At 39.8% G+C, this 14,702-nt stretch overlaps 1 protein-coding gene across 6 annotated transcripts in view; it reads left to right on the top strand.

Moving 5' to 3' along the window:
- bsna (bassoon presynaptic cytomatrix protein a) overlaps positions 1-14,702 on the top strand; it is a 134,486-nt gene that overhangs the window by 59,686 nt on the left and 60,098 nt on the right. The window lies entirely within an intron of this gene.

Below are 14,702 nucleotides of genomic sequence, written 5' to 3'. Positions count from 1 at the left end.
TAGTGAGGAGAAGCGGCTCAGAAAATGGATGGATGGATATATATATACATACACACACACACACACATGGTTTGCCGTTCTCAGCATTGAGTATAGGTAAAAAATTTAATACTCTAAGAAGACTGCAGATAACTGGCAGTTTGGAAAAGACAAGAACAGTGTGTGACAGAGAAACACGAAGGGTTGCACTCGATTTCTCAATAATTCATGTTACTTTTTAAAATATAAATAGTAAGAAAGATTAAATATGTAAAAGGTGGTGGTGTATCCTGATAAAGCAAAAGTGAAGAGTCACCGGGTTTACTTCGTTCCGTTTGGCCAATGTTTCTGGACCTTATTCCATACTTTAGAGTGTTTTTAGCAGTTTTATGAAAAAAAAAATACTTCAGCTAACTTTGTGAAGGGGCAATGAAGAACACAGGATTTATTTCATTTTTGTAAACACAACACAACCAAATAGCATTTTTCTACATCCATTTCCAAGTAAATAATGCATGACTCTTAATGGCACAGTTCAGCACAACCATACAAGCTGCTGACATGATGGAAAGATGAATATAAATGATGTACACACACGTACGTACGCATGCATGCATGCATGCACACACACGTACACTGCATGAGGAGGTGTTGGTGACTGACTGAATGAGGCCATTTGTATGGGCCAGTCTGTCACTCCAGCTTTCACAGCTGTTGCTGGTGCCGTCTTACCAATTATTATTGCACCAGCTCTACCTGTATGGATTCTTAGTGTCCGTGAACGGTAGATAGCATATCATCATAACATTTGTGTGTGGCTGCTCATTGAAATGGGAAAAAAAAAGAATAGGTGGTGGAGTCCTGCGAGGATACAATTTTTGAGATCCATTGCCGACCTGCCCTGCCAGAATTCAATTCTGGATCTGCCACCCTCAAACCTCACATTTAACCCACAAACACTCAGTGTTGGGAAGTAAGTAATTACATGTAACGAGATTATGTAATTTAATTACAAAATGTATGTAACTGTAATCCATTACATGACTGGGAGAAAATGTGCAATTAAATAATGCATGTTCTCCACGTGCCTGTGTGGATTTTTCGCCGGTTTCCTCCCACATCCCAAAAGGTAGGTAGGTGGTGATGGTAGATGGTAGGTTGATTGAAGACTCTAAATTGTCCATGGGTGTGAATATGAGTGGGAATGGTTGTTTGTTTATATGTGCCCTGTGATTGGCTGGCGACCAGTTCAGAGTGTACCCCGCCTCTCGCCCGATGATAGATGGGATAGGCTCCAGCACGCCGTGACCCTGGTGAGGAGAAGCGGAAATGGATGGACTTTGAGAAAGTAATTGAAATAGTTACACTACTATTACTGTAAGCACTGCTGTGCAAACCTACCCTTACAAATAAGCAATCTACTGCACAGATCTGTCAATAGCTAAATACACACACACACACACACACAAAAACATGATATAAAAAGTTACTTTTCGTCACATTTGTGCAGTTTGGAGTCAAAACTTTGGACTCTTTGTTAGACCCAAGTGCAGGGAAGCAGGGAGGCCAGGCAGGAGTGCAGGAATTACAAAAAAATTATTTACAAAAACAGACAACCAAGGCACATGGAAAAATCTAACTAAACAGTCCCAAAACCAATAATCAAAGAAGCAAAGAAACTTGAGTAAGCCCAAAACAGGAAACAAGACATTACTAGCGATATAACTTAGTGACACAACTGACGGCAACGAACTGACAAGCACTGAAAGAAACCAGGGAACTAAATACAAACAAATTGACGAGACAGCGAGGAACACCTGGACAAGAAACGTGTGAGCTGATTGGTCGGCACAAGGTAGAAGGTTGACGACAAACAGGTGGACACAGTAACTGAATGAGCACACAAGACATGAACAACATGGGACACTGGAAAACATGAAACTAAACTAACCAATCTAAAACACAGACCATGACACTGTGCCAAAAACAAAACAATAAGTCTCTCTTGTCCCACACGTGTCGCTCCTAGCTAATTCTCACTGCTCACTGCATTCATACTCATGCACAACGCCCACCTCCTTGCTCTACCAGCCACTGTAACATATGCATAGTTGCATACAGATGTAACAGATATGCATATGGTGCCTTCAGGGACCTCTGGAATTAAGGCTGACAAAAACATTATTAATTTAACTGGACATTAAATCATGTAAATATTGTTTTCTGCTTCTTGACAACACTACATGACCATCCACTTACTGGACTCTTGCACTGAATTAAAATTACAAGGTAATAATATGAATAGAAAGAAGGCAAGGTAGAGAAGGATCCTCCTTCCCTGCGCTGCACTTCTGGACTTCCTTCTTGGTTTTGAGGAAATGATTTTGGATTTGCAATGGCTGACAGTATTTGGGATAGCGCAGAAGCGTCCACTGTTGTGAGTGATGCACAACTTTGACATGGATCCAATCCGTGGATCCAATTCTTAAAAAGTGTTGTCGGAATGAACCAAAAAGAAAGCAAAGTTCTCAGATAGATACCTAGATCAAGAGAGAATGCAGTGACTCATCAGAAAAAAATTAAAATAAAATAAAGCGAGAGGGACCAACAGCAGGAACCAGCTCCTAATGGACAAAGGCTTCGCTCCACTTCTTCAGGACATCTTGCTTCAATTAATAATACAACAACTCCACATCCTTTCCTATCCACACTCTTCTACATACTTCTCAACTTCACTAAACTCAACTTTATTCATAGATTACTTTCAAAATCGACCATAGATGATATAAACTGCTGTACATGAAGATTGGATATAAAACACACAATAATAATAATAATAAGGTGGCGCGGTGGATGACTGCTTAGCACATCTTCCTCACAGTTCTGAGGACAAATCCGGCCTCCCCTGTGTGGAGTTTGCCTGTTCTCCCCATGCCTGCATAGGTTTTCTCCAGGTACTCCGGTTTCCTCCTGCATTCCAAAAACATGTGTTGTAGGTTAATTGAAGACTCTAAATTGTCCGTAGGTGTGAATGTGAGGGCGAATGGTTGTTTGTCTATATATGCCCCGCGATTGGCTGGCGACCAGTCCAGGCTGTACCCTGCCTCTTGCCTGAAGTCAGCTGAGATAATAATAATATTATTATTATCCAAATTACAAATATATGTATATATATATATATATATATATATATATATATATATATATAAATTATTATTGCTAATAATAATGTATATATATATATAAATTATTATTGCTAATAATAATAAATAATAATAATTTTAAATAAAAACTACTAAAAGAAATACAGTCAGTGACATGTAAAGACTACTGCAACGCCTCCTCTCTGTCTTTGAGATCAAACTGTCACAGTCCTTATTTTAGCTACCTACTGTCTGGTGGTCTCAAGATAAATGATGTTGTGGATTCCACAGATGAGGTTTAGATGAGCTGCATGTTTATTTCACATTGGCATACAGGAGATCCCGAGTTTTTATTCCGTCTCGTTGCACGGTCTACATGTTAAGTCGGTAGCAGATGAGAGAGAGGAACATGATTACTTTCTCCACAGAGCACTATGAGTGTGCAGGGATGCTGAAATTGTAACCTCGCTACATCAGCACACATAATGTCACTCGCGTCGGCCGCAGCAGTTGATGGTTGAATGTAAATAAACAATGCCGTTCTCTAAGATCTATTAGTTTGTTTGTTGGTGAGCAATCTCACATTCCCTATTATGAGCTATAGAAAGAACGGTTTATATCTCTCATCCCATTTAGTCCTAGTAGTTGTGGGCAGACATCACATGATATTGTGGATGTGGACGGGATTGGTTCAATTTTTCAAGTCTTGGTTTACATTTTTCTTCATCCTGCTGTTTCCTGGCCTTCTTGTATGAATCTATGCCATCCCAAGTTTCTCTTCTCCAAGCTGGTGTGTCGGTGGCAATTTGTTCCTTAGACCTCAGGTCAATGTTGGCACTCTTGGTGAGGTTTGTATGGCGGCCCCCTCCATTAGTAATTTACATGGGTTTAAAAAAAGAAATCAAATAGAATTAGTGACCCTAATAGCAAAATTACATAAGTGATCTTTTTATATTTTCAGAAAACCAGAAGAAATGCAAAAAAATCAACAAACTAGAGCAGTCCAGTTGCCTTGACGAACCCTTTGAGGATTACCATGACCTGAATGACTGAAAATCTACACAGACATACAAAAAAGAAAAAAAAACATTTTTAGCAAGCACGATGTTATTTTTTATTGATATTATGACATTTTGTTAAAAATTAATAACAAGGAAGAAGTTCGACCCAAATAGTAAATCTGTGAATGTCGAACCGTGAATATGCAGGCTTGTATACTATTAGGCTAACGATATTTTTTAACATTGTCTTTAATTAATAAGATAACATGCCTCCCAATCAAGAGCAATACATAATACAACATATAATAAAATAAAATGTCAATTAATTATTAAAATTGAAAATTGAAAGTGGAAAAACCTACTAGATACATAATATCTACTATACAAATATCCATCCATCCATCCATTTTCTGAGCCGCTTCTCCTCACGAGGGTCGCGGGCGTGCTGGAGCCTATCCCAGCTGTCATCGGGCAGGAGGCGGGGTACACCCTGAACTGCTTGCCAGCCAATCGCAACTATACAAATATATACAACACATTTTTTTTTTCAGATATGCACATTAGATTATAGAAAACTTTGTCATTACAGTGAAATGATAATTAGCAGATATAAAATTGAGTATTCATTAGTTGCTCATAAGCAAGTTATCAACTCAACAGTACCCTGTGCTAAATTAATTGGAAATTGCATTACATTTGAATCTATGTCAGCTTTTTCATTTAAAGAGTTGATTGCAAAAAAATGGTTTGATTACAATTAAAGTATAGTAAGGTGATTATTTTCCTGATTTTGTGGCGGCCCTCGGAGTCCACATTTGCCTAATGGGCGAGCTGGCTCGGCTCAGGAGGGATTCAAACTGGCAATTTTTTTGGCTTTTGCTACATTACAACTCTTCCCGTCATGTGTCTCCTTTCTGTATTTTTCTTTTACTCTATTATTTAACAAGTTTCCTCTTTTCTACTCTGTTTTTTATTTCACATCTTTCAAGAAAAGTTAACAGAGTCTTCCTTTCAGTCGACTTTGTTCTCTTTGTCACCTTACTCAGCACATTCCCTTTTCCCATTATGATTTTATGCAATAGGCACTTGAAAGCTTGCAGGATCTTTTTATTATTATTATTATTATTTTTTTTGCTACATGTGAAGTATTCACCACAATCAGAGTCCGTATACCCACCAGGCCAGTTGGGGTTTCAACATACATAACTGAGTGTTAAACTTAGTGTTTCTTGTTAGTTTAAGAAAAATGGAGATTTACAATTTGGTCCCACTAAGCTCAGTCTCTCATGAGCCCTTACTTATGTAAATTTCTTTTAGCACTCGCAGATCATTCGTTGCACCATGATTTCAAATATTTTGCAAACGAATGATGTCAAAAATTGCGTGCAAAGCCTAATGCTTCTGCCAGTGACGTGTACATGCTTTTGGTTTATTCAGCTAGAGTGCTGCTGAGTGCAAAATGTCATTTCTGGATGTTAAAATGAGAAAATAAGAATTTCTTGGATATTCAAAAAAAATAAATCTTGTACTTCTATTAAATAACTTTGTACTTTAATCATTTTTATTTCTATGTAAATTCTGAGCTCTCAAAGGTCACACCATCATTATATTTATTCTTCACCTATTTTTACTATATAACTACTATTTCAGTTTTCTTCTTTATATATGGCACTACTTCTCAAGGGCGTTTTATATTTAAACGTGCACTTATTTTTATGTTATTTGCCTGTAGTGTTGCCCTTTAACATTGTAAACTCTATATATTTTTATGACACTCCAGTTTTCACCATTATCTCCTTACATTAACCTTATGTATTTATAGTTTTGTTAAATGTCAGATTAAAGTGGTGTATTCAGGAGTGCCTCCACTGTCACGGCACACGTATGATTCCTCCTTTTCCTTGATTGTCAGTTCCACGTTTGATTAGTTTCTCCTGAATCAACATCGGTGTTATCATCATGTCATATCATGTCTTTTCTGGAAATGGCTTTCTTCTGGCTTCTGATAGGCTAAAATGGTGATACTGTTACATGTTTCTTTGGCATTGCACGGCCTTCAAATTTGTTTTTATGTGGATATTTTTTGGGCCAAATAAAGTTCATACATATATATATATATATATATCAACATTAAAAAAAACTATTTTCCTAACCCAAGAGAAACACGGCTAGTTGTCCCGTTAGAGGTCGCCACAGCGTGTCATCCGTTTTTTTTTCCTGCATCCTCCTCTCTAACACCAACTGCCCTCATGTCTTCCCTCACTGCATCCATCAACCTTCTCTTTGGTCTTCCTCTTGCTCTCTTGCCTGGCTCTCTTACTCTCTCCCTCTCCTCTGGACGTGTCCAAATCATCAAAGTCTGCTCTCTCTAACTGTTTCCAAAACATCTAACCTTGACCGTCCCTCCGATGAGCTCATTTCTAATTTTATCCAACCTGGTCACTCCGAGAGCAAACCTCAACATTTTCATTTCCGCCACCTCCAGCTCTGCTTCCTGTTGTCTCTTCAGTGCCACTGTCTCTAATCCGGACATCATGGCTGGCCTCACCACTGTCTTATAAACTTTGCCCTTCAACCTCCCAGAGACTCTTCTGTCACATAACACACCTGACACCTTCCTTCACCCCTTCCAACATGCTTGGATCCGTTTCTTCACTTCCTTACCACACTCACCATTGCTCTGGACTGTTGACCCCAAGTATTTGAAGTCCTCCACCCTTGCTATCTTTTCTCTCTGTAGCCTCACTCTTCCCCCTCCACCCCTCTCATTCATGCACATATCTTCCGTCTTACTTTGTCTAATCTTCATTCCTCTGCTTTCCAGTGCATGCCTCCACCTTTCTAACTGTTCCTCCACCTGCTCCCTGCTTTCACTGCAGATCACAATGTCATCTGCAAACATCACGGTCCACGGGGATTCCAGTCTAACCTCATCTGTCAGCCTATCCATCACCATTGCAAACACGAAGGGGCTGAGGGCTGATCCCTGATGCAGTCCCACCTCCACCTTAAATTCCTCTGTCACACCTACAGCACACCTAACCACTGTTCTGCTGCCCTCAGACATGTCCCGTGTTATTTTAAAATACTTCTCTGTCACTCCAGACTTCCACATGCAGTACCACAGTTCCTCTCTGGGTACTCTGTCATAGGCTTTCTCTAGATCTACGAAGACGCAATGTAGCTCCTTCTGACCTTCTCTGTACTTTTCCATCAACACCCTCAAGGCAGATAATGCATCTGTGGTACTCTTTCTAGGCATGAAACCATACTGTTGCTCGGAAATACTCAATTCTGTCCTCACTCTCGCTTCCACTACTCTTTCCCATAACTTCATTGTGTGGCTCATCAACTTTATTCCTCTATAGTTCCCACAGGTCTGCACATCATCCTTGTTCTTAAAAATGGGCACCAGCACACTTTTCCTCCATTCCTCAGGCATTATCTCACCAGCTAGAATTCTGTTAAAGAAGCTGGTCTCTGAGGTGCTTCCATACCTCCACAGGAATGTCTTCAGGACCAACTGCCTTTCTATTTTTCATCCTCTTTAGTGCCTTTCTAAACTCCCCCTTACTCATATCTTTCCTCTTAAAAATGAATAGCTGCAAAACATGCACTTGCATGTATGAGCAACAGTACTTGTGTCTATCTCTCTGTGTCGATCAACATCGCAAACAACTCTACAAGGGAACATAGACAGCTCATGATTGCTTGAGGGCCATAATGCACTTTTTATGAAGAAAATATGTGATGGCGAGTGTGGGCGTGTAGTACCTCCAAGTTTCACTGTCCCACTTTCCCCTATTTCCAACTCTCTCCATCATTTTGTCTTTAAGTGGGTCATAGAGGGGATATGCCCTGAGCTATGTGGATGATTAAATGCATTTCAACACACACACACACACACACACACACATACACACAGAAATGAGAGACCCCCACTGGAACACCATGTGTGATTCTGAGACAGTTGAATCTTAAAAGTGAAGGGACGATGTGACTGAGGAATGTAGGGAATTCCCTCAATGGGACTTCCAAGGTAAAAGAAATTTGGAAGACGAGAAAGTTTCTCTCTTTTTAGATGTTTGCAGCTGTTGAGTAGCCTCTAATAAATGCTGATTGAGAATGCGTAATTAATCTCCTCTTTATTGTCTGTACACCAACAGCATCCTGTAATTGCAACTGTCAATCCTGTGAGAAGAGCATCAATTGACCCAAACTAGATACTGCTGCCACAGTGAATGATGAGCATGTGCAAAATAAAGGACTAAAACAATGTTTATTTAGTGGAGATAATCCAAAATAAATTGGAAGGATTTTTGCGTGATTTTGCCATTCAGCGAACAGCAGATGTTGAGATATTTGTCATTTACTTCTATTCATATGTTCAAAAGTAGCAGTTTGTGGTTTCAACTCAACACGAATGAATAATAAATGAGGATGAATCAGGAAGACGCGACACGGGTGGGAAGGTGGACGAGAATCAGATGAGACTAATCATTCTCATTCATCACATTCACTAAAACAACATCCATCCATCCATCCATTTTCTGAGCCGCTTCTCCTCACTAGGGTCACGGGCGTGCTGGAGCCTATCCCAGCTATCATCGGGCAGGAGGCGGGGTACACCCTGAACTGGTTGCCAGCCAATTGCAGGGCACATACAAACAAACAACCATTCTCACTCACATTCACACCTAGAGTTGTCAATTAACCTACCATGCATGTTTTTGGGATGTGGGAGGAAACCGGAGCGACCGGAGAAAACCCACGCATGCACGGGGAGAACATGCAAACTCCACACAGGCGGGACTGGGGATTGAACCCCGCTTCTCAGAACTGTGAGGCAGACGCTCTAACCAGTCGGTCACAGTGCCGCCTAATTAAGATTTCAATTAAGTAATTCATAAGTAAAGCAAAGCAAATGTATTTATATAGCGCATTTCATACACAAGGCAACTCAATGTGCTTTATATGATCAAAAGCATTTAAAAACAAAGACAAAAAACAGCTAATAAACATTTAAAACAAAGAGAGAAAAAATACAATTAAAACAGTGTACAGTTTAAGAAATATCATTTAAAAGTGAAAATGCTCTAAAACGTCACTTCTGTTGGCAACTTCTTCCATTTGTGTGCAGCATAATAGACAAATGCTGCCTCACCATTTTTGCTTTGGACTGTTTGACCTGAGTCGATCGCCGTGCCCTACCGGGTTTATATTCCATTAGCATTTCATTCATGTATTCAGGACCTAAACAGTTTAGTGATTTACAGATCAGTAGCAGAACTTTGAAATCTATGCTAAAGCTGACTGGAAGCCAGTGTAAAGGCTTTAGAATTGGAGTAATATGCTCTGACCTCTTTGTTCTAGTCAGAACCCAAGCTGCAGCATTCTGAATGAGCTGCAGCTGTTCAATGCTCTTTTTAGGGAGTCCAGTCAGAAGACCATTACAATAGTCAAGTCTTCTTGAGATAAAAGAATGGATGAGCTTCTCCTGGTCTGCTTGACACATGCAAGCCTTCACTCTAGATATGTTCTTCAGATGGTAGAAGGCAGTTTGATAATAAATGAAAATCACCACCACCACCACAACCTTTTCATTTGTAGATATAGAATATAAATAATATTCATTAAATGTTAAACTATGAATAGGATAGTAAATAAATTTACAGCATTTACATTTGTAATTTACTATGATTATTTAATTCAAAACAAGCATACCATCGCCAAAACATCTAAAAGCTTTACACTATGTAGTATGACGATAACCTTAAACAGATTCCCTAGTTGTACTCAAGAGCATGCCAATGCAACAGCTGGCCAGATGCTGTAACCCCACCTTTTGGAAGGACATTTTAGTTCGCATGTTCTCCCGTGCCTGCGTGGATTTTCTCCGGGCGCTCTGGTTTCCTCCCACATCCCAAAAACATGCGTGGTAGGTTAATTGAAGACTCTAAATTGTGTGAATGTGAGTACGAATGGTTGTTTGTTTATATGTGCCCTGCGATTGGCTGCCGAGCAATTCAGGGTGTACCCCGCCTCTTGCCCGAAGATAGCTGGGTTAGCCTCCAGCACGCCCACAATCCTAGTGACGATAAGCGGCTCAGAAAATGGATGGATGGATTGTAATACAGTTAACTCTTTTTAAATTATCTCTGTTGTTTGTCTGTCTGTCAGCGGCCACAGCTATCTGTATATATCTTTCTCCCGCTCTCTTAATTAAACATGACAAACATCAATAAACAGCTGGCAACAAGGCTTTGAGATCACAAATTTCCTTTGTGCAAAACGTGTAGGCTGAAAGTTATGCATGGATGCTCTTTGAATCTAAAGGCGAGTTTTCAGTTGGTGTGACTGTTTAGGAAATGTCTGGACAATAGCGACGTAATGGTTTTAACTACAATGAGCTACGTTGTTGGATGCACATACTGATATCAGTTCACAGATATCCAATTCTTTGACAAAGTTGTCGACAGGGCGGGGTTTTTGTGTTTGGCAATGTGTCTGCTCACTGTACCACATGGACAGATCCACACACCAATTAGCAAGTGGTAATAAACAACATGCGATATCTTTTTTTTTTTTCTTTAGAAGTAAAATTTTCATTCGAGGCCAATTATGTGCAAGTAGTAGCCAATTCTCTCTCTAGTAGCTCATTCTTCAGTTATAAACATGGTTTGGTGGAGGGAACCCCTTGAACTTTCAAAGTACTTTGTCAGCAGGTTAGACAAAAAAAATATATAAAATGTTAAAGGAAGTTCTCTATCTCTGAATGCAGCAGACATTTTGTGGATGCTCCGTAGGAAATTCAGCAGCTGGAGTGACTTCAAGCGCATCACTGCACTGCAGCGCTGCACGAAACTGCTTTAAAAAGGAAAAAGGCACCGTGGTCTTTTGTGTCTCTGCCCCCACACAGCCTCTTCCTGTCTCCCCGTGGGTGTTCAAATCATTGATCTGTCTTTCTTCTTCTCAATACTGCATTCAAAGTCGGAAGAATTAGTGAGTCAGAACTAGAATTCTGTGAGCGTGAGTGTCTAAAAGGATTCAACCGTGTAGTACATCATGCCAAAAATAGGAAGCCTGATCTTTAAATGAAAACGCACACTAAATGGTGACTCACAACACAGAATGAAAATGGTAAATGACTCATGTAATATCACTAAAAACTCAAATGTTTAACCTTTTCAGGTGAGTAATTTAAATTTAAAATGGAAATGGTATACCTCCGCTGTAGATTTGTGATTTCTCCATGGTGGAAAATCCCCATTTTAATGAAAAGTAAAGCAAAACATAAAAGCACTCAGTTGAGCGCAGACCACGGCCAACACCAAACAAAAGTGAAACAAATGTGAAAAATCCTGAATTTCATGGTCGTACTGTTCTAATCCAGTCCCGAAGGTGCATTTCCAACTGCTCAGCTGCTCCTACTTGGCCCAATTAAGTAGACAGTAACGACGGACAGTACAAATACTGTTTAGTTTTTGCTTGACAATCAAACCAACAAATTGTGATCACAGCAATTCCCCTCCTGGAAAATATAATATTAAAGGAGCCATTTTCCCAATTGAAAATGCTTCCCAGGTGTGTTGACAACATGTCTGTGATTTGCTTTCTTCAAAATACCCCAAGGATCCTGAATTGTAACATACTTTTCACACCCACTTTTGGTCCGCTGAAATTTGCGGACGGCCGCTTGTTCTCAAGCAGCCCTGGGTGACGAGAACACCCCCGAGCCCACGTCAACAACATTCTAGTATGTGCCGCTTATCAGAAGCTAACGCTGAAACTGGTGTGAGCAAATGCTAATCTGAAGCTCTGGTTACCTTTTTGCTTTGACATGATTGGCAGCTGTACTCCGGCCTTTGCTCGAAAATAGTACATCATTTTCCAGCCAAGCTACCAAGTCGTAGGCAGAGAAATTTGGTGTGGGTGCGGTATTATGAAAATAGCTGCACTGGTACTTCACAGCGGGGCAAAATTCTGAACGGTTTGCGCACAGACATATTTTCAGTAATGACAAAAGATTTTAATGTATGTTTGGTGTGTTTAATTTCACACTTGATGGGTGTGCATGCACTCCACAGACTCAAAAAAAGTCCATTTTACAGAATATGTAATATAATGTAATATATCCATCCATCCATCCATTGTCTGAGCCGCTTCTCATCACGAGGGTCGCGGGCGTGCTGGAGCCTATCCCAGCTATCATCGGGCAGGAGGCGGGGTACACCCTCAACTGGTTGCCAGCCAATCGCAGTAATGTAATATAGTTTAATATAATATGTAATATAATACAACATATGATCATAATATGATATATATATTTCATAAAAATAAGTAATGTAAATAATGAAATGTTTTAAATGCATACATTCAATTCGTGTCTAATCCTCACTTGAAATGTCAACCCAATAAAGTTATTTGTTTAACTTTATGTTTTTTTTTAACTATAATGTTATCAAATTAAAATTCCATTGATTTTCCATCCATCCATCCATTTTCTGAGCTGCTTCTCCTCACCAGGGTCGCGGGGGTGCTGGAGCTACAACTTAGCTCCTAGGATCATTGAGACACACAAACCCCTCCACCACGATAAGGAGGGGTGTGTTAAGGAGCGCATTTAGGGTACTACTTTGTAAATGTGAGTGGACTCTAGACATGTAAAGAAAAAAAAAAGAACAACAAAAAAAAGCTGCTCTGAATGGACACACACTGACAGCCTGACAATGTCGTCAGTGTTTGGCCAGACGAATGCTGCCAGACCGTCTGCCAATCAGCTGTCAGATTGTTTCACGCTGGCCGTCCCTGACATAGCTGACATCTCGTAACCTGTCACACACGCGTATACACACACATGTACGCACACACACACACTTGCACACACCTGCACACACACACACACGCACACACGTTCCTTTATCTACATCATTATTTCTCAACAGTGGTACATGGTCTTCCTCTATTGGTACGTAAAAGAATCACTGCATCAAATGTTTATACTACGCATGTTATAGTGGCTTGAACTTTTTTTCCCAGTAAATTCATTCATTCAGTAACATTCAGTTGTATTTAGCTTTTCAGTACAGGACATTTACATTTAATCTTTTAGAACAGTTTGTTTTCAAAACATTTATTTACGTACAATTATCTAAATTTTAATTGCAATAAATCTTGATTGAATCATTATTTAAGTACAGTTTATTTATTTTCCAACATAGTGCCATGTTACTGTTCAAACTGTCCATACTGTTAAAGCGGCTAACAGTGTAAAATATACTTTTTAGGAATAAAAGTTCTGCTTTAGTTTTCATAAATACTTGGGCCTACTACATACCCTACTGTATTTTAATGTTGGTCATTGTTGTGGTACTTGGAGAGCCAAGTACTTTTTGAGGTGATGCTTATTATGAAACGTTTAAGAATCACTACCCTATATGTTTCTACTAAGTGAAAAATGCCACCCATTTGTTTCTTTTATCACTAAATTGGACGGCAGCCGGCGGCCGTTGAGGGAGACGAGATGGAAAGTGCACGATTGAGAAATGAGAGAAATCAAGCGGATGACTCACACGATGACTCGACCGCGAGACACAGAGCAAATCTGACAGAGGGAACTTAATGAATTAGTCAGGGAGTGAGCGGCAGAGAAAAGTTCAGAGGTCTGGCAGCGAGGGATCACTCGAGAGAGAGAGAGAGATGAACTTAAGGGGTATACCCGGCTAGATCTACTTCCTGGGTCTTCGTCTAGCGCCCCTCTGCTTCTTTTTGAGTAGATGATTTATCGGCCTTCTTAACTGTTGCTTCTTTCGCTTTGACTTTCATTCACATACAGTAACATATGGTGATAGGAACACATATGATAACCTCTAACATGACCATCGTCAAACATCCACCTATCCATTGTCCCATGCTTCCTGCCCAGAAGTCAAGCAAATGAGCCACTGCATAACCATGGACAACATCCAAACTATACAGAGGAGCCAGCAAAGTCAAACACAATCAGTTCTGACGCAGGTTACGTGCAAGTTCTGATTTCAAGATATTCCTCGTAAAGAATGGAACTAAACCATTTCCTAGATAAAACCTTTATTAACTGCACAGGCTATGTTTCAAGGAGGGGTGTCCAAACTTTGGCCTCCGTGGACTCCGTTCAGAAAAATCGAACGATGCAAGGGTCACTAAAAAATTCTTCGGCTTTAATTTATGTATTTAACAGCCTAAAACCAATCCATCAAGTAATTATGTTGTTTTGTTGTGTATTGTAGTTACAGTATTTAAAAAAAACGGTCATACTTTTCTGGCGGTGGTGATGAGGCAAAAAGGATTTTTCAGGATTTGGAGGTGGCCCGTGGCTCTGTAAATCACTAGAATAAATTTGCCCCTGCACTAAGCAGCAGCCAAATACCATTTGCACATTCACAACCAAAACAAGAGCAATTTGTAGTAAGCTAACACATTTTAAAGCAGTTAATTTAGAATCGTTAATGTGATATTTTTACGAGTGAAGGTTGACACGGAGCAGAAAGTGCAGGAAACCATTTTTGCTTGTGAAATGGAATTAAATTTATTCACTGTT

This window comes from Phyllopteryx taeniolatus, chromosome 1, assembly GCF_024500385.1.
Source record: "Phyllopteryx taeniolatus isolate TA_2022b chromosome 1, UOR_Ptae_1.2, whole genome shotgun sequence".
NCBI classification, from domain to species: Eukaryota; Metazoa; Chordata; class Actinopteri; order Syngnathiformes; family Syngnathidae; genus Phyllopteryx; species Phyllopteryx taeniolatus.
The sequence above is the reverse complement of the archived record's forward strand: the minus strand, read 5'-3'. Positions and strand labels throughout refer to the sequence as shown.